The following is a 20,768-nucleotide window of genomic DNA, read 5'->3' on the forward strand; positions in this document are numbered from 1 at the left end:
AACTGTTCCAGTAGGGATAATTATGCTTTGTAGTAAATTCATATTGGATGTTCTTTGGTCTAGGGCATACTTTGTAGCATATACATATATTCAAGTCCCTGTTCACGGACATAGAATTTATCAAATTTATCCAAATTCTATCCAAAGCATAGGATGCATCTCACCTCTTTGTCATGCCTGTGCCTGTTGTTTATTGGGAGAATCCAAATTTCTGTCTTGTGCTAAATACCTGATGTAAGAAGATGGACTGAATGCATCTAACTTGGTTAATCTTAAAGCACTTACTTGGTTAACTGCAAGGCAGATGCTTAATCCTCTGTGAGGAGGGAAACAATCAAGTCTTCCGCACTGGATTTTGAACCATTTCTAATCAGCTATTCAGCTCAGATACTGATGTGCATCACATTATGGAAACAATAGGCACATGGAAAAAACAGAAAAAATAATGGAATTTTAAATTCCAGAATACAGAGTATGACAAAGCTGTGAACAAAAGCAAGCAGCAAGAAAAGGATGCCTCTGAGTTGAGAGTTGCAATATATCTGTGAGCCAAGAAATTATATTGGTATTTAGGGCTGATGCAGCACAGATGATATGAACAAAAAACTCAAGGTGATAAATAAAGTCAGATTATTCTTGGACAGAGTCACATAGATTATATAGCAGTGAGACAAAATAGATCAAGAAATGCTGATAAAGAAAAAAGAAGTTTGCAAGGTTAGAGGAATTTTAATCATGGAGAATTTTAATTACACTCATATTGATCAGTATCACAACTCTGAAATACCCTTCCCCCACACAAATTCTGAACACTGTGCTCTTTAGGGAATGAGTCTGTTTAGGTATCTTTTTGAAGAGGCTGCAGAGCGTGTGCCCAGTTGCCGTTTTGATCTCACAAGAATTGAGTCAACTAGACAATTTTCATTAAGAAGACTGGTTCTTTGGCGGGGTAAATAATTAGGAAAGCAAGGATTCTTTTCTTCTGGAGCTCGTAATCATTTTACTGTAGTTAAATGTCCTTTACAATGTAGAAAATTGGTGGCATTGCTCAGTTGTTTGATGTAATTGATTGAATCTGGTGGGACAACAAGTGATTACTTTGTAATCATGAAGTAGAATCTTCATAATGAAGATTAATTTATACTCAGAAGTATCATATGTGCAGATAATTTACTTCTCATTTCCTCCTCCAAATTTCTTACATTGCAAGAAGATTTCTAGCTGATGTTAACTTATTTCAAGAAACAATTGGAAGAATGCAAAGTTTTCTCTTAAATAAATAACTGTATTGATTTTGTACATCTTGATGTATGGGTAAAAACAACTCTAATAAAACAATATTTATTCATGTTTACTGAAAAAAATAAGATTGCAACAGAACCCAAATTATTTAATAGCTATCATAGCACTCTTGGAGCAAAGCAGAAACCCTCCTGCAAGGACTGAATGCACTTTTCAAGTTGATGTCATCTTTGGTTTTTGGTGATATTATGGGGAGTATAAAATACACAGATTCATGCTCCATAAATTCACAAGATTGCACTTCAAAATCTGTAATCATAAGCAGGAACTTTGAAAGGAACACTTTAAAAAATTATTTTTTTTTAATAGAAGGCATCACTAAGTTAATCTGACACGGAGCGTGAACCAATGGCATTTTCCTTGTATCTATCTGTAATGGGTGAGATATATTTTTAACATAGGAGGAACTGCAGTCTTGAGGAAGCCTCTAGTACCATGACTGCAACCTTGAATCTGAATGGGATCTGAAATATTTGAAATTCTAAGTGATTTTTTTAGATCTTAACAGGAATGTGACAGGACCCTAAATTATTGTAGGTCATAACACGCCTACAACAGCCACTCTTATATTATATATGGAACTCATTTATTGTGAAAAGCTATTTAGTAAGTAGATGACTTAATGCAGAAATAAGACTAAATTCAATATAACCACAATGCTTACATTTGTACCTTTTTTTCCAATCCCTCATTTCTTCTTGAAATAACTTGGTGAATTTGGTCTGTAAGGTTTTGTCTTATCTAACTGCAGACATTTACAATGTAGACTTTTTTAGGCCTAAATCTGGAATGCTATTTTCTACATATTGCATATACTGTTTTTTTCTCTATAACTGATTGCAATGTGAGGGTGTCTAATTTGTTACTATCAGTAAGATCAATCTTACTACTTGAAACAAACATGAGAAATGCTGACATCAATGTAGAAAAAAAAACAGAAAAGGAGAGTTCAAAAGACATGTCCTCAGCTCAAAATCATATTTTAATTAATTTAGTGAATCCAACAATGTGAAACCAATTAGTAAATTTTTGAATGATGTCCAAAGAGTACCAATATGATGAGAAGCAAGAAGGCAATTGGAAATGATTCACCACAGTATAAGTACAGTATAGGTGTTGAAGACCATTGATGTATATCTCAACAAAATTCAGCAGCTGTCAAATGTAATTGGGGTTAGGGGCCATTTCCTAACTCTGAAGAAATTCTCAGAATTTGTTTTTGCTTTTTGAAATCCCAGCGCAAGCCTTGGGTTTAGTTATTTGTAAGTAGTTCTTAGGTTTATTACCACAACATCATCTTCATTTTAAGTACTATACCTTCATCTGTTTTCCTTGTTCTTCATTGCTTTCCATCAGAAATCGAAGACCTATGAATTTAATTTTTTACCTGTTAAATAATTCCATGTCAAAAACTTGTCTGACTCCCAAGTTGTTAAATTTAATGCCAGAGCAAACTAAGCTTACTCACAGTAGCTGATGGTCTGTATGATCTAGTGTGATCATATTCAGACCAAAAGGGGCAAGACTTTTAAATGATTACCAAAATAATTTACAGGAGGCACACTTATTTTCCCTACCTCTAAATTGATTTTTCTCCACAAAAAGAAGTCTGTATGTAGACAAGGAGTAATACATTCCCAGGAAATAGATCAGAAAGCCTTAAACCCAGTTATATTATATGCAGATTTTCACTTTTTTTAAATTAATTTATTTTAGATATGAAAAAAATTGGAAAAGTGAAAACACTTTTTTTTAATGGTCTTGCTTACATTTAGAAAGATTATTACTTCTGAATGACAGCATAGGAAGTTACATGATTCAGTTAAATGTAACGTGTTAGGCAGATAGTACTACTCCATAATCCAAACCTATAGATAACATCTAGTAATTTCTACTTCTAGCTTTACTCTTTGGTCAGGTCAGATTGCTTACAACATAGTCTGTAACTTCATCAGATAGAGCTAAGTCTCTTAAATAGCATCAAGGGATCTCCAAAATGGACACAACATCTAAGTGGTTCTGTGAATACCTGTAATGAACATCTAAGAGCTATACATCTTTTAACTCTGAAAATTTAGTGGTTCATATCATGCAAGAGAGGTATTTTGAGCAGGGAAAGGAACACAAAACCTATGCCACTCTTTTTTTTTAATCCAGCCTTAAGAAAGGAAAGGCACTCATTAAGTCAGATGATCGTTTTCTTCTGAAATTTGCCGTTTCAGAGGAAAAGAAATTAGGAAGAGAGAACACATCATTCAGTGAAAATAGAAGTGTCATCTGCATATAAATGCATAAGGTTTTGCACAGCCCTGAGCTGAGCTATTTTTTCATAATAATGAAAAAAGTACAGTAAGAAATATAACGCTGACCCTGGTGGTACAGATATTCAAATGGTTTGGGGAAAATCAATCTTAGAGTAAAGATCTGCAGAATGAGTGCATCTGTGGGGATGGGAAAGAATGGATACCAGACTGAGACAAAAAAAAAGCATCAGGTTGAGAAGCAGTGGGAATGAAAGCTTAAGTACCCTCTGTGTTGTTTACCTCGTTTTGTTATATGGTAGGGGAGATGTGATTTTCCTTTAGGGGTGATGAGTTTGGAAACAACAATACAGAGTGTGTCGAGTGGGAAAAGTCAGCCAAAGATTTGCTGCTGATGTTTCACCATGGATAGCGAGAGACCTTCTCACTGAATTTGGCTACCTAAACAGAACATGTGGTACTGGTGGCTGTGCCTCATGGTACCACTCTGCAGTAGGGTCCAGCAGGTCCACAAAGAAATTGAGCCATTTAGGAACTTGTGAGATTCCACATCAATGGCTGTTTTGGTGAGAAGAACAAAGAATAATCTAACTTTTCACTCACCAGTAGAAAAATGCTGGAAATTCTTTTCACCATTTTATAGGAGTTCTTTATTTAGCTAGTGTGCTTCTTGGTAAATAAACAGTCTCAGGAGTGCTGTTTATAGCTTCGATATTGTTGGGCCATCTACATATACATGATGGTGAGCAAGAGCAGTCTTAGAAATAGGTTAAGCTAAAAGACTTACAAGTTGTGGTGATAACACAGACTCCTCTTTTCTCTCAAAAGCAAGAGAAATGTAGACTCACGCAGTTTGTTAATCACACTTAATACTCCTCACTGCATTTAACAGAAAAGACAGTTTTTCCTTGTCAAAACTTGCTTTAACCAAGTGAGAAAGTTTTTGGGTAGGGAAGAACTCTGCTCTGCTATGTGTTAGCTCAGGTGTGGATTTATGAAGGTAGAGAGGCAAGGTATCCCTGGAATGGATATAGGAAAGATTTAAAAGCTGAGTTAGTTTTGAATTTTTGAAAACTGGTGGAGCACTGAGTGATCAAGGCAGAAGTGGACCAGAGTGGATTACTAAGATTGCTGGAGGACACCAGGATATTGCTTTGAAATGAAAAGAAGCACTGTAAATCCCTGATCACTGTCCTGTTTTGGCTTAAAAAATGTATAATTGAATGAATAAAAAAAAAACCAACCCCCTCAGTATTGATAGGTTGATTCAATTTATCCAATGGCTTAGAACTTTCAGGCTTCAGATGGTTTGCCTTTTCAAACCTTTCTTGTCTGTTATATAGATTGTTGCCTTTCATTGCTAGAGAGTTTTTAATGTCTTTTCAATTCTAGAGCTGGAGCTTGAAAGAAAATACTGACTATCACTGAGAAGAGAAAGAGAGAGAATCATCATGATCTTACACTCAAGCTTGGCAGCTCAGGGGAATCTCTGACATTTCCTAACAGATTCTTCAATTGCACAGGATTTATATTCTTTGCCTCTCTTTGACCCATCTTTGCAGATGGGATGCAGAAATAGAAATGGTGCTTTGAATGAAATTTTCTTCAGAGCTTTTCCCACTTCTTAACGGTTTCCTTCTTTTCCTGAGGGAGAACTAGTTCTTTTTTTTTCAACCATATATAAGGAGGGGAAAACTCAAAATAATTTTGCATCCAAGAGTAGGCATATCACTTCTTTGCAGTTATATTTGCATTACATTTCTGGCAATGGTCATGAATGACTGGCATCAGCTATAACTCATTATTCATTTCTTGAAGGACTTGGCATAACAGCAAGAGGCAAAAACAACCTTATTCAATTTTGTATTCTTTCTTCTGACAGGCAGTTTTACTTGAGGAATCATCTTGGGAATGGGAATAAGAAGCCTGGAAGTCCCAGGCTCCTGCAAAGAAAGTGGCTATCATCAAGAGGACTACAAATGACAATGTTTATCCAGCTCATTCAAATAGAAGTCAGACATCCAGTAACCACTCCAGACAGTAATTGTAATGGAACCACTTCTGGTAAGTCACTAAACAGGACTGTAGCAGAAGAGGGGGATGAAGGGAATGATTACACAGATCAGATCAAGGAAGTGACATGTGTGACAGGAACTGAAGGTGAGTGTTAGAGCCATTCATAGAAATGTTGGCAATCTTTTCCATCTTGATATTCTCTATTCTTATACCTCTTACTTCCCTTTCTAGGGGCCTCTTTTGAGAAAACTTTACTTAGTAAAGAAGTGAGATAACTCCCAGGCTTATTAAACACTACAATAAGCCTTTGTTTTCATAAGCCTGTCACATATTGCCATCAACAATGAGAACTTTCTCCTCTCCCTTGACATCTCCTAAAGGCTCTGTAAACATCTGTGGGCTGTCTTCATAGCCATGTTTTAAGTATATTCCATCAATCTTCACTGACAATGTTATTGATAAATGCCTTTATGACATCATGACTAGCTAAATTAATATCAGCAAATGTGTCAATTAATTTAAAAATACAGAGAATAACTCTCCTTCCTTTTCAAGAGATACTAACACACACAGAGACAGGCAGAGTCATTAATCAGTCGTTTCTCCTCAATTCAAGTCATCTTCAGTGATAAACTCTTGGTTGATTAAAAGGGACAGTCATTCATATTAACTGTGGGAGATAAGACCACCAACACTCAGCTGAACATTTAAAGCTTTAGGAAGCAGCTCTGTAAAATGAATCTTTGAAGCAGTTTCTGTCACAGACAGGTCTGTAAAGTGAAGTTGGCTGGGCTTTCTCTTACCTGCTATCAAAATCCTCCTCCAAGACCATATGGTTCAAGAGGAAGAAGTAAGCCTTGCAGTCCTTTAGTAGAGAGTAGAGAAGCCTGCAGATCCTTCCATCAGAAACAGATACACAGGGTAGTGTTCAAGCAGAGGATTGTGTGCCCTTGAAATCTTTGCCCCTTCAGAGCAAGATAAGAGAACCACAGGTGGCAAACTGCATTAAAAGAGGTCAAAGACACTCCTTTCAATGTCAGAATGAAGTACAACCTCAACTCAGTGCTGCAAGCATATATTTTTAAATTAATTTTTGCATCACAGAATCCCATATAGTTTTCCACATGGACCCTTGAATCACTTTCAGAAAAGTGAGACTCAGGAAGTCACTTGACATATAACAACATGACCTTAACAGTTAAAGTTCAGCAAGGTCAGAATCACCTGAAAGCAGGATTTTATTATGGGAAATATGAGTTAACTGCAGTAAAAGAAAGGCCCACCTACAGCTATTAAAAATAGATGGAATATTGTCTCCTTTTCAGAACATTGCTACTGATGTTTTTCAATTACACTGATGTGAGTTTTAATCAGATTGAAATATGTCTGCATAATTAGCTATAGGAACATTTGACTGATGTAGCAACATCAGCAGAGAAGGAGGAAAAAATGTAGCCATAATATCTATAATGCTATGATAATGAACAATGAGAAACAGCAATGTGTTATCTGCATTCTAATTGCTCTTTATACTGCTTAGAGAGGTTTGATCAAGGATGTGGTTTTTTGCTTAGAATCTTACGCAAGGCCCATTTAAGCAACAGCATATTTTATGTTGGTTTTTGTGGGCTTCGGGTGAATCCTTCTCAGACAAAGAGAAATAAGAACATAGAAACTGAGGGTAGAATTGCAGTGTCTTCTGTGTAGGAGCAAATCCAAGAGCCCTTCCCTATGTTTGTGATTTAAATTCCTTATAGAGTTCTGAGGCATGTCATGTACGGAAGGTCCTGCACGTGTTGTGCTGTGCTGGTATTTCTGTGTTAGCATTATATTCATATGTTTGTCCAGCACATTTTGTAAAATGAAGCCAGTTCTTCTCCCCAGACATTATGGAGGCAAGGGTTTGTAGGCTTTTCAGGTAGCTTCAGCTCAATTTAACCTGAAAGGGAATGCTATGAGCCCTCTGAGCAGCTGTTGAAGAAAGAAAGGAGCTCGTACACAAAGCTTTCTGATCTGTCATTGGCAGAGGTTATGGTAACCCTATGGATAAGCCAGATGGTGAGATAAGAGGGAACGAATTGCTTGCTGGAGAAGGTGGTCCTATTGTGGAGTTTTTTTGCCAGGCCCAGCCCCAGCATTGGCCTTATGAAACATAATTTCTAGGGATAGTAGACAAAGTCATGGTTTTAATTCCTGTTGGGATGGCAGGTTTGCAGACAGTTTAGAAATGAAGATATGTTCAAACTGTTGCAACGAGATATGCCTGAATCCACCGGAAGGAAAAAACTTGACTTTCTATGAGCAGATTGAAGGGATGAGTCAGATCCAGGGAACTTTCCTCAAAAACATCCCTCAAGAGGCGTCTCAGCTGCAACCTGTTGTGTTTGCAGTTGTTCACCCATACCTATTCATTCACATTATCTAGTTTCTGTCTCTGCAAACACAAATTTTTGTATATTTTTTTTCTCATTACAGGTGAATGATTTTGGGCAAAGTCAATAGCACTGTGAATTAATTGCCAGAGTTAGGTATTGATCACCTCTTTCCTGTAGGAGTTGTTGAACATTTTTCTGTTAATATATTAAACTTAATGTCGCAATTAAACTTCTCTGAGTTGGAATCATCAGTGTTTTAAAAATACTTCCTTATCTTTCTTGTGAAAAATTCTATGTATCCAAACTTCTCTAGCTCTGTAGTTTGTCTACAGTCAGGTCAATTAATTAGCTGACAAATATCCATCCAGATAAAAAACTGGCAGCTATTTGTATACTTTGGGCATTTTCAACCAACTCACTCTATTATCCCAATTTGTAAAGCTGGCTGGCTAAGTGTGTCATCTGTATTACAGTGACACATCCTATAATCTGTAGAAAGCAAAACAAATCTCCCATAACATAACAGTTCAGTCATTCTGCTACAAGAAGCAAAATTAATGTACCATTTTTCCTTACTTATTTGTGGTGGATACTTGTTAATTTGTAGTTAAATTTCTCCATTACATGTGTTAGGATGCATTAAGCAGTAAGAATAGATGTATTGAATTGATTACATCTTTTAATTAAGTCTTGGGTTTTGGGGACCTGTAAGATGCATTTTTAATTTTGTGATGGGGGAAGAGGGAAGAAACAATAATCATTGGAGCAGCTAAGTGCCTTTAATCTCAATAGGCTATGCATGGGGAAAAAAAGCAGAGTTGTCTTGGAATAATATCTCCAGAGAAGAATGTCCGTTGGAATCAGGGATGACACAGGCCATTAGACCTTTTCCAAAGTCCTATCTATATTGGATATTTAACAATAGGGTCAGCTGCAAGGTCCTAACATTTAGGCTTGCCTTCTCCTTGGGCAAGCATTCCCACAAGAAAGCTGCTCCTGCCCTACAGCAGCTACATCTTACCTGCCTTCTTCACATTGCTTATAAGTATCTGCGTGGGTGAACACAGATCCAAGTCCAGCACTTTGTTATGGTGGGTGGTGCAAGGTTCTTTTCATCCTCAGCTGTCTCAACTTTTCTCAGTTTTTAAGAGGAACTGTGAAAAAGGCATAGAGACCTGTCTGTATTAAACGATTTCTCTTTACCTCCTTATTTCAAAGTGCACAGTTTACAAACTGAGATTACAGATGAGTTCAGGTCTGGGTTGGATTATATGATCAAACTTGTGACTCCTGTAGACACTGTAGAGGAGAATGGACTGTAAGTAGAAATCTTAGGTTCATATTGTAGTCGTAGAAGTCTCAACGGGGAACTTCCTACCCGTGAACTCTCTTTGTCTTGAGATTGCTTCCTCAATAGAAATATTAATTTTAGGCCCTCTGTGGCAGGAGAAGACCTGAGCTGAAGAAAATCTTAATAGAGATTTTTCTGGGACTAATGTGAATATAAAAGCCTTTGTGATTAGCAAGAATTTTGGAACGCTGTAGTATCTTTACAATGCACATGCCAGATTGTGTCTCAAATTCAGCTGTGAGCATTATTCAGGAGAGACATTTTTGGTTTATATTTTCCCCTTCTCTCATTTTAAGAGCTGCAAAGTGTTTCTGGTAAATGAATAACATTGCATGTTAGTTAATGGTCATTAACCAAGTCTTACTTAATGACCCCTTTCAGTACTGGAAAGAACATTTGTTTTCTCACTATTTTTCCAAGTACACTCACACTAGCTGTCAGTGGCCTTTGAATTTGTTCCTGACTGTCCTGGGAAAGCATTTTGATTATTAGATGACTGAGGATAAAGATCTGAGGTCCTCCTAGCTCTGCTTGGATAATAGAAATGGGCCAATATGAAGTTAGGTTAGCTTTATTACAAAATAAAAGAAAGAAATAACACATAAAGAGAATTAGAAACATTTGGTCACTGTTAAATATCAGCCATGATATTTCACAGACCCAGTAATTCCTAATATGTTCCTAACTGCCTTGTAATATCATGTAAATAATTAATTTTATTGAAGTTTCAATAGAAATTTCTAAATTAGACATTACTTGAAAAAGAGATTATCTGTTATAGCAGAATGGAATATAATAGAATCATGCACTGTCATTGGTGACTCTTAGTAGATGCATGTGGACTTTCAAAAATCTTATTAATAAATCCTTTATATATTTTATTAATGATATTAAAATAGTCAGGATAGTTTATTAATTATGTTATTAATAAATGGTACTACTCTAGACTTCCAAAAATTATAAGATACTTTAAAAAGGGAATGACTATTATTTTTGGGCAAAATAAAATGACAGTTTTTTAACGGGGGATATACAGGATGCATGCATGTGGCCTCAAATAACTCATTAGCAAATTTTAATAAAGCTAATTTTAATAAACTCAAAGCTAATTTTAATAAAGGATGTGTGAATACTTCATAGTAATGCACATTGTTAATTTGAATTCTTGTTTTGGTTATGTTTACTGAGTATTTTTCCTCCAACTACTCACAAAAATTATTGTAAATGTGTTAATGTTTATCCATTTGGTGAATAGCTGCTGTGTATAGTCACGTATGTATATGAATCTGGGCATCGAATATCTTGCACTTGTCATCCTTTGATGAATATTATAACCAAATGGTGTGCAGCTAGAAAAAAACCTTGTGTGATTTGAAGGACCAGCTGTACAGCACAAGATTCCTGGCTTTACTGGTATTTGACTAGTGATCAGATCTTGTGCTGGAAAACTGTCAATTTTACCCAGAGTAAATGAAATGTAGAGCCAGGGAGCTATTTGTCAACAGTTTGAACTAACGAAATAAGAAATAACACCATGTTCAGAAGTCATTGTCCAACAACAAAGAAGGGCTAATTAATCAGATTAATTGACTGATTTTATCAACTCTATTGAGCAGAATCTATTGCAGAGGAGTGGCAAAGTATTTGCATCCCTCCAGACAATCAATAACTATTTGCTTATGCACTGAACCCTCGGAAATTTTGCGGTATTTGCCAGTATTTAAAGAATTTAAAATCTCTAAATTTTTAAAATCCCTGGCATTCCTTTGACAGTTTTACTCAACATTTGACAAAAAAATTAATTTAATTTTTTTTTTTTTGGTAGGGATGTGAAGGAGCAAGATTCAGAATGGGAATGATTTCAGGAGTGGAAAAAGATGTACAGCGATTGAAAGGACTTTATGATATGGACTTTACAGTTCTTATGTGTTTATAAATATACACATTGTATGTTTCCCCAGGATTTGTATCTCCCGGGCATGCCCAGGCGTGCCTGCATCCCTGCTTCCCTGCTCCCCTCTCTGATAGGCTGCAGAAGCTGAAGAGAGGAGACAGCTACCATTTGCCCTTTCCTTCCCCGGTTCCTCCCCTGTTCCTCCCCCTTTGCCTGTGTTCCTATCCTGATTTGTTCCCCCGTTTGTCTGTCTCATGCTCCACCCCGTGTTCTAGCCCTTTCTCAACCTAAACCCATAAAACCTTGACACCCCTCAATAAAGTATTCCACTTGCACCTCTACCTTGTCTCCGGACCCGTCCGTGCTGTGTCATGGCCCCATCCCCCCTCGGACCATGGCATAGGGAGGATTATAGAATAATAATTTCATTAGTTACTTTGGGCTTCTCTCTATTTCCATAAAATAATGTAGCCATAATATTCATTGTTTGTTTCCATTAGCAGATCTGTCCACATCTGACCTCTAACTCCTCAACTTTTCCCTTATTGAGATCCTAATATTTTTAGAAGCATCCCTGTTTGGTTTTTGGACCAATAAAAATGTAGTCAGCCTTTCTGAAACATCTTGACTACAGCCTGAAGAAGAATGCAGGGAGAAGGCTTTCCATAGGGCTGGGAGATGATGAATACAAACTTACCTAAATATTTATGAATATTCCCCTAGGAACAAGTGCTAGGCAGTGCAAAACAATTACATGTTAGAATTTTCAAGATTTCTCTCAAAACTATTGCACTTTTGAAAAAATTTATAGTTCAATTATAAACTACAAACTAACCTTTGGTGGGCAAGGGAGCCTGGATGAGCACTTACTATTTTGCCTGAGCCATTTCAAAGCTACTGAAAAATAGCAATTAAATCAAGAGTCCACTGTCAGCCTTACTACATGGTGACCCCTTTCTAACGTATGTATCCATAATCAGGGCAGTTAGATGCTCAAGCTGTAGGATGGCACTGGCTAAATGAGTGTCTTCTTTAGCTTTTTGCTGCCTACAAAAAGATGGGCTTATGGCTTGTAGGAATATTGCTGAGGAATGTGAATAATCATAAGGTGTCCTCAAAGCTGGAAAAGAAAAACACAGAAAAAAACCCCAGAGATAAGAGAAAGATAATGCTAAAGTTATTATTTGTTTTTCACTATGCAATCTGGCTAGGTAAGAAAAGAATTTTAGAGGCTTCCAAAGAGTACACAATTAAATTACTTCTCCATTGCATGACAAAGAATTTGTCTTTTTGCTTGGGAAGCTCTGAGCAGCTGTGAGCACCTACTACTATGTTCTGTGATTACCTTCACTTACACAAAGAGAACACATGGCAAGATCCATCAGCTTTGCCATGCTACTGAAGTTGTATTGATCCCATGACCACAAGATAGGCATCTCCCCATCCATGCTGGACACATGGATGGTCTAATGACAAGTTTTTCTAGGATTCCTCATAATTTAATTCGATGATGTATACAATTCCCCTGTATAAGGAAAGGTATTGAAAGGTAGGGTATGCCTGCATATTGATCACAAGATAGATACTTTCTGATCATCTGATGAAGGAAGAATGCTAAGCTTCATTGAATGCAGAAATTATAGCGTTTGAGAAAGGGGAAAGCAAGAAATAGGCTGCTAGAACAATTCATATCACTTGTGACCCATTCTGCTGATTTCTGAGTTTCTTCCCTCTAGAAAACTAAACCCGCAAAACAAATTCCATGAAAACTGTGGTGCCAAACAGCCTACAGTTTAGATTTATTGCTCTGAAAATCATATTGAACTGGTGTATTTGTGTCTGTGGGTCCGCTACACCCATACATTCCTGATCGAAGTACACGTAAAATTCCTAGTTGGAACAGTCAGGTTTTGGATTTACTGGTTTAAAATTATACAAAGGAGATGCTCATTCAGGTATGCCAACTATAGACTAAAAAGCTAGCATATGTGTTTTCTGTATATTTATATAATACATAAACTTGTCAAATTCTTTAATTCTCTAGCTTGTCAGTCACTGAAAAATCGCAACCGCTTCTTCACTTTGTCAGTCTACCTCCATAATACTGCATTATAAATTTTGCTCAGGAATTGCATTAACCTTTGTGAGTTCTGGTACTTTGTTGACTTAAAGAAATAAGGCCAAGTGCATTTGTACTGACATCAGGAGACTGAAAATGATGGCAAGAAGTTGTATAAACCTCCAAGCCTTTAAAATCTCTTAAAATTCTTTTTCTTTCTCTTTTCTTTTCAGCAGTTCAACTGCCTCATAGACTTCAATTGTCTAATTTTCCAACCAGGGAGAGAGCTTCCTCTCATGTTTCAGCTCAAAATTTTTTTTCCCTACATTTCTTCTTCTGTGCTTTTGAATTTGAACTTTTTTTTATCCATACACAGCCTGACTGAAATTCTTGATCTCAGGCACAGGAACCTACAATTCTACATTCCATGAAAAAAGATTAATACCCTAAGGCATTCTTTATTTGACTCTAAAACACTGCTGTGGCAACTGTACTCACAGTAGGGATCCTAAAAGAACTAGTGACAGCTGTAGTTCCTCTTGAAAAATATCCAAAATCCAGTAGCTGGACACAAGTTTGATCAAAACCTATTGTGACAATCCTGGTGTGATAACCTAGATAGAATTTGTTTTCCCTTTGAGTACTTTGACTCAACATCTTTTTTTTTTTTTGCTTGTTTCCAGGTCATGTTCAAAAATCTGTACCAAAATTATCTGACTAGACAGAAATGGTCAAATTTCTCCAAAGTTCATGTACCAATCCAAGAATCAATTCAAGCTAGTTTGCAGTTTAATCAGAAGGCACTTCCTATTGGAAGACTTTGAAATGAAAAGACAAATTTCTACAAAGACATTCTATAGCATTAGTGAAGACTGTTGTTTTTTCATGATAGAATGAATATTAGAAGGCAACAATGCTAGATGCTAAAAGGGTGATAGAGTACAGCACATTATATATGAGTTTTCTCTTTGAAACAGATTTTGAAAAGCTCTGGCAAACATATTTAAAAATAACAAAAATTAAAAAAAATATTGTGAGGGTTTTTGAATACTGGAACAGGCTGCCCAGAGAGGTGGCAGAGTCTCTGTCTTTGAAGATATAAAAAATTCAACTGGACATGGCCAGGAACAACCTGCTTTAGCTGACACTGCTTGAGCAGAGGGCTTGAACCAGATGATCTCCAGAGGGGCCTTCTATAAGCAAATATTTTGCGCTTCTACATTAACGGCACTCACTGACTGGAGCAATTGAGTGCTCAATGTTTTTGGGAACATATGAAAGACCAAATGGACGAGTCCTATAGTCCAAGTTCAGTCTGTAGATAACTAGTTGACCCAAAATGATATTGGTTTGGTAGTTGTTTCACTTTCTCTAGGGATCTAATACTAGAAAGATTAGGGAGAAAGTCTTAGGATTAGAAAATCAGTAGTCTTTGAATACATTATGCTTTTAAACATGACTGTTATTGCAGTGAGGAAAACTATCTACCAGTAACTACCACACAGCATCCCACTGGTTGGTGTGTCAGTGTGTTCATGTAGCCACTCATTTTCCAAGATATCTCCCTCCATCTTGTCATAAAAGTAGAAGTTGACCTCATTAATTCACAGTGTTTATTTGCATGCTAAGTCTGATTCTGCAGGTTGTGAAGAGAGTTCTAAGGTCATTACTGTCAGCTCCTACTAGAATGGATGACTATAAAACTAGATCTCTAGCTGTCTGTTCCCAATAATGGGTGATTCATGCTTCAGCTCATTTGAAAGGAACATGAACTGCTTAAATGTGAGAACAGATGATGCATTTAGAACATACCATGCTTATGCAGCCTGTACAATATGAAAAGGGGGACACTTTAAATATGAGCATAGTTAACAAAGACCATATAACTTGTTATCAAGTTGGCTTAAGCAGTGTGTAGGACTGTTTTGAAAAACAGTGCATTTAGAAAATGTAGCCCTGCAGCCAAGTAATATTGTCCTTCCCTCATTAGCAAAAGATCATAGGCTCTACACTGAGTTTGCAAGGCCACGGGACTGAAGCCTGTCAGGTTTGGTTTTTCTGAACTTGTCCTGACCTGATTACAGCTTTGTTTTAACTTGGTTTAGCTACATGGGGAACAGGCAGGCACAGAGACTGTAGGCAGAGATTATAAGCAGATCAGACATGCTCAGTTAAAGAAATTCAGATGAGGAGCTGGACAAAACTGGATTGGAGGATGGCAAATAGAATAATGAACAATTATGCAACACATGTAAAAGAGCATTTATATATTAAATTTGCATATAGAATAGGCATGCAAATCAATAAAGAAAAAACAAGGTGTAAAAATGTGCTAGCAAACAAAAAACCACCCCAAACAGACTCCAAGAAGGAAGAATTCATCACCACTAGCATCGTACTCCTCACAGAGAAGAACTTCGGATGCTCTACACCCATCTCCCCTTACCTGGCCAGATAGAAAGCATGAACTCCAAAGCCTGGATAACAATGAAAAGATGAACATAATATCAGGAAAAATGGTAGAAGATAGGGACTGTGCATATAAAAATCAGCTAGTTTATTATTATCATTGAGACCTTTTCTGTGTCGTGGTATTCTTCAAGTTCTTTCTTTTTTTTTTTTTTTTTTTTTTTTTTTTTTTTTAATACATAGACTAATAATAACTTTGATTAGCTTGTTAAGATTTGAATTATAGTAACAGTAAGTTCTTGGCTTTACATATAGACTGTTCTTCTCCTTTCCTATTAATAGAATTTTGAACTTACCACCAAATAGTGCTCTTTTTTTTTTCCTATTAACTTAAAGCACTTTATAATATTCTCCACTCCCAACATACAGCAAACCCAATTATGCGAGCAGTAGGTATTCATTGTGTCCTTTGTCAGCCTTACAGACAACAAAGAGAAATAGGCATTTTCTGAGTCCAAACTACCTGGTCAATTTTATCTGTCTACAATGACACAAAAGTCTTTCACTGAACTCACCTTCAGAGACAGCTGAAATCTTCTGTCTGGTTGGCCATTGGCTCCAGCTTTCCCCAGCTGGTCTTTCAAGGATGGCTGTACATTTAAATGCAGCTCAATTTGATGCTTTTTAAAGAAAATACATCACCAAATGCATCAAAGGAAGCATCTGCTCTCAAACAGACAGCACAAAGAGACAACAGAAGACGACAAAACATGGAAGTCTTCCACTGTATTTTCTGTTCATTCATTCATTCATTCATTCATTCATTGGTCATGTAGCATTTCTGTAGCAGACAGATCTTTCACAACAGTTAGAAATATTATATTTATATGTATCCTACGCTTTGTATCTCTGCATTTTTTCCTCATGCCTGCAGGGTTACCTTGGTAAACATATTGCTCAAGTTTTGATACATTTTGCTGATTCAGTGTGTAGGATGTTGACCTCCAAGATTCCTTACAACACCACTCATCCTAAATTTATCAGACTTTTAACCATCCTTCTTGGTTGTACAGTCCTTATGGGTATGGCAAGAGAATATTTTCAAGTGAGGTTAAAAGTGTCAGCATTCTGTGGTGTTTCTTCTCAGTTCAAGCATATGTTCTAGCATGGGAAATGATTTGACACAATTTCCATTCTTGGCACTGAATCTCACTCTTCTACTTTAAAGGAAATAGAAGGGAAAAAATAATCCCCAAACACAAACCATGTATGATTATCAATGTGAGAGGTTTTCAGCCAGGAATATTTATTTTTAGACCTACATCTGTGCTGTAAGATACTCATATACAGATATTTGAAGAGAATGATAATAAAAATATCTCCATGTGGCTGATTGCTCTTGGCTCTCCTTGGGAACTGAGAGCACTCAGCCTCTTTATGTAGTCGTAGCAGTACAAGACACCCCAGGAACGGAGAGTTTTTAAATTTACAGTCTTCTCCTATTGCAAATAAGCTCAGAAATTGTGTAGGGAGCTGAAAATAGATAGGCATGAAAAGAAAGGATGTTATTGTGACTGACTAAATCAAGGCACAATGACAGCAGAACAGCAAGAGCCTTGTTTGAGATGTGAAGCCTCAAGTGGGAGCAAACAAGTGAGAAATATGTAATCAGCATCAGTCCTGGACTTCGGACTTTACATTTTCCAAAGGATTTGAATTTTACAGGCCTCAGGAGCCATTAACTTCTTGTCACAAAAAAATTCATGAAGGCTAATATCTAAGGAAACTTCACATGGAGTTCTTGTCCCAGGAGCCAAAAGATCTTTCTGTTATCGCAAGTAGGATTATCATAGGGAAATGAAACAGCATAATTCTAAGAGAACTAGCAACACTGCAAATACACTACTTATATTTGCACTAGTAGAATGCACTTTCAAGGATGCACTAGTACTCTTTGGGAAAGAAAATCAACAGCCAGGTATTCAGTGTCCATCCCAATAGCTGCAGAGCTCTACTGGAAATAACTATTTTCATGAATATTTGAAAAAATATTCTCAAAAGCTTTTGGTTTGTAGTTATTTGTGGTGATACCTGTAATAAAATCTTCGTCTTATGAGGTGAGGAAGAAAAAATCACGATCAGATTTTTTGCATCCTGAACTGGATTCTCAAAAATTGCTGTTAATGTTAGGTACCTTTGCAAGCTTCTTCTTAATAAGACTTTTCCCTTGCTAGAGTCACAGAAAAATAGCCCTTTAAAGAATTGCAAGAAATCACTAGTCTGTCCACCTGCCTCAAGGTGTGGTCAGCTATTCCTGTGTCATTCTGAGGACTGTTTGTGTAATTTTTTCTTAGAATGATTGGGGTTCCAAAAGCTGCCAGGAAATCTGCTCCAGTGCTCTGCTGTCCTCACTGACCTATTGAAGTATCTAAACTTATTATTTTCTGGTTGTAGTTTGAGCCCTTAATTTATCTCATATGTATCATGGATATAAGATCCATATGCAGAACTTTCAGGCTTTGAGAACATTTATGATGTTATCTGTCACTCTTCTCTAGGCAAAAAAATCACTATTCCTTCAATTTTCCATATAGATCATGACTTCCAGACCACTGATGACTCAGTACTCTTCCCTCAGCAGTTTCTAATTCACACATACTTCTCCTGATATTCAGTATTCAGAACTGCACACAAGGTTTTATTAGATATCTTATCAGCAATGAGTGTAGTGGAAGTGTTAACTCATGTATGTTAGATAGCACATATTTGAGTGTGGATATTTCACTACACCATCCACATATATACAGCCAGTCATGATCCACCAGGATCCCAAATCTTTTCCTGAGTTGCTGGTTACCTAAGCCATCTTTTCTCCAATCAGTTTTTATTTGGTTGATTATATCTGTGCCCTCAAACTGTTCTCATTAAATAACAACTGTTTTTTTTTTTTTTTTCTTCTCCAAACAATTTGTCCCTTCGGAGTTTTAATCCTGCCTTCTGATGTGCTTTCAGCTTAGTATCATCTGTGTATTTAATAAACACAGGCTGTATTCCTTTGAGCAGATATGTAAGAGTATTAGGCTAAAGATAAACTCCTTGGGAACTCCACTTTATGCATCATTCCACTTTAAAGGCAAACCCTCGATAACTACTCTTTGAATATGATTTTCCAGCCACCTTTATACCAAGTTTACAAACCTTGCCTAAGCTTCCTTCTGAGAATAGTATATCAAACATCATGAAAGACAGGCTAGAATGAAGATATAGATTATCTGTTGCTTTTCCCTGTCTCTAAAGGGACATTCCCTGTCTGTAAAAGAAAAATTTGTCTCCCTATTCTCATCCAAGTTTTTACAATCAGTTTATTTATGATGGCACTTTCACAGGACTTAAAGCTCCCCTATTCTTCCTTTTTCCCCACTTCAGATGTTGTCACTTCATTTTTCTTTTTTTTCAGTCTTCCAGAAATTTGTGCATTTTCTATGAGATCTGAGAGTGGTTCTCTGAACAGTAAAGAGAGGATATAATTGGGTCCAGCTCATTTGAGAGCACCCATGTTTCTAAAAATTGTTAATTTTATTTGTTCTTTCTGCTTTTGTTAAATTTCTGGCTGCATTTAACTTTTTAACAAAAGTCTGATGCAAGAAAGGGACAAGATCCTTCTCCTTTGCAGTGATAGATTCATTGTACTGTAGTCATTGAATCAATTGTTTATTGGTTTATTCCCTTACTGAAAATGTACTTACAGAGAGATTTACTTGTTTATTTTGTATATCTTTCTATATTTTTTTATTTCCAAATTTATTCCCAAAATTCTTCTGCCATTCTATTTTTATTTACACATGAAGTGCAACTTTGTTTTCACTTCCTATTTGCCATGGGGAAAGTCTCCAATGCAGCTAAATGGACCTCATACTGCATAGAATCATAGAATCATTAAGGTCAGAAAATACCTTTGAGATCATCAAATCCAAACAACAACCCAGCACTACCACCACGACTACCATTAAACCATGTCTCCAGTGCCATTTTCACACGTTTTTTGTACGCTTCTGGGGGTGATGACTCCACCACTTCCCTGACCAGCTTGTTCCAATGCTTTATAACCTTCTCCATGAAGAAATTTTTCCTAATATTCAATCTAACCCCCCCCGATGCAACTTAAAGTCATTTTGTCTCATCCTGTCACTTGTTATCCAGAAGAGACTGACTCCCACCACACTACAGCCTTCTGTCAGACAGTTTTAGAGAACCATAAGGTCTCCCCTGAGCCTCCTCTTCTCCAGAGTGAACACTCTCAGCTCCCTCAAGTGCTCCTCATATGACTTACTCTCTAGACCCATCAACAATTTTGTTGCCCTTCATGCTTTTGTTGCTCCTTCATGCTCCAGCCCCTCAAAGTCTTTCCTGCAGTGAGGAGCCCAGAACTGGACAAAGGACTTAAGTGTGGTTTCACCAGTGCTGAGTACAGGGGCACAATCACCACCCTAGCCCTGCTGGCCACACTACTGCTGATACAGGTCAGGATGCCATTGGCCTTCTTGGCCACCTGGGCACACTGCTGGCTCATGGTCAGTTGCTGTTGATCAACAACCTGAGATCCTTTTACTCTGGGCAGCTTCCCAGCCAGAAAGCTTTCCAGCCTTCTATGCATGTCATGTTCTTTTTTTCTCTGCAAAGCAAGAATTTTCATTTCTGAATTTAATGTTTTCTTTTAAAAGAACTGTCTCAGACAGTCATCTTTGTGATATTTATGGTAATTCTCTGGACTGCAATTCAGGGTTTTGTTTCCTTTTCCTGGATCTGGCTTATTGAACAAGACACTCTCCCTGGCAAGTCACTTTGCCTTTATTTCCCCATCTGTTAAAAGGGAATAGTAATATTTATTCCTTTACAGAGGAGCCCTTTCTCACCAACTAGTGAGACACTGTGGGACGTTATTAATTAAGAGAATTACTGAAATTCCCTAATGTCTTGAGGAACAAGACACTATAATAAGCAAAATGGTTTGAATTAGTTTAAAGCTGTCATTTTGACTATTTAAAGTGTTTTGATGATCTGTGTTTAAACAAGTAAATGGTTTAAGGGAAGAGAGCTGTGA

This window comes from Lepidothrix coronata, unplaced genomic scaffold (genome assembly GCF_001604755.1).
Source record: "Lepidothrix coronata isolate B3197 unplaced genomic scaffold, Lepidothrix_coronata-1.0 Scaffold161, whole genome shotgun sequence".
In the NCBI taxonomy this organism is placed as follows: domain Eukaryota; kingdom Metazoa; phylum Chordata; class Aves; order Passeriformes; family Pipridae; genus Lepidothrix; species Lepidothrix coronata.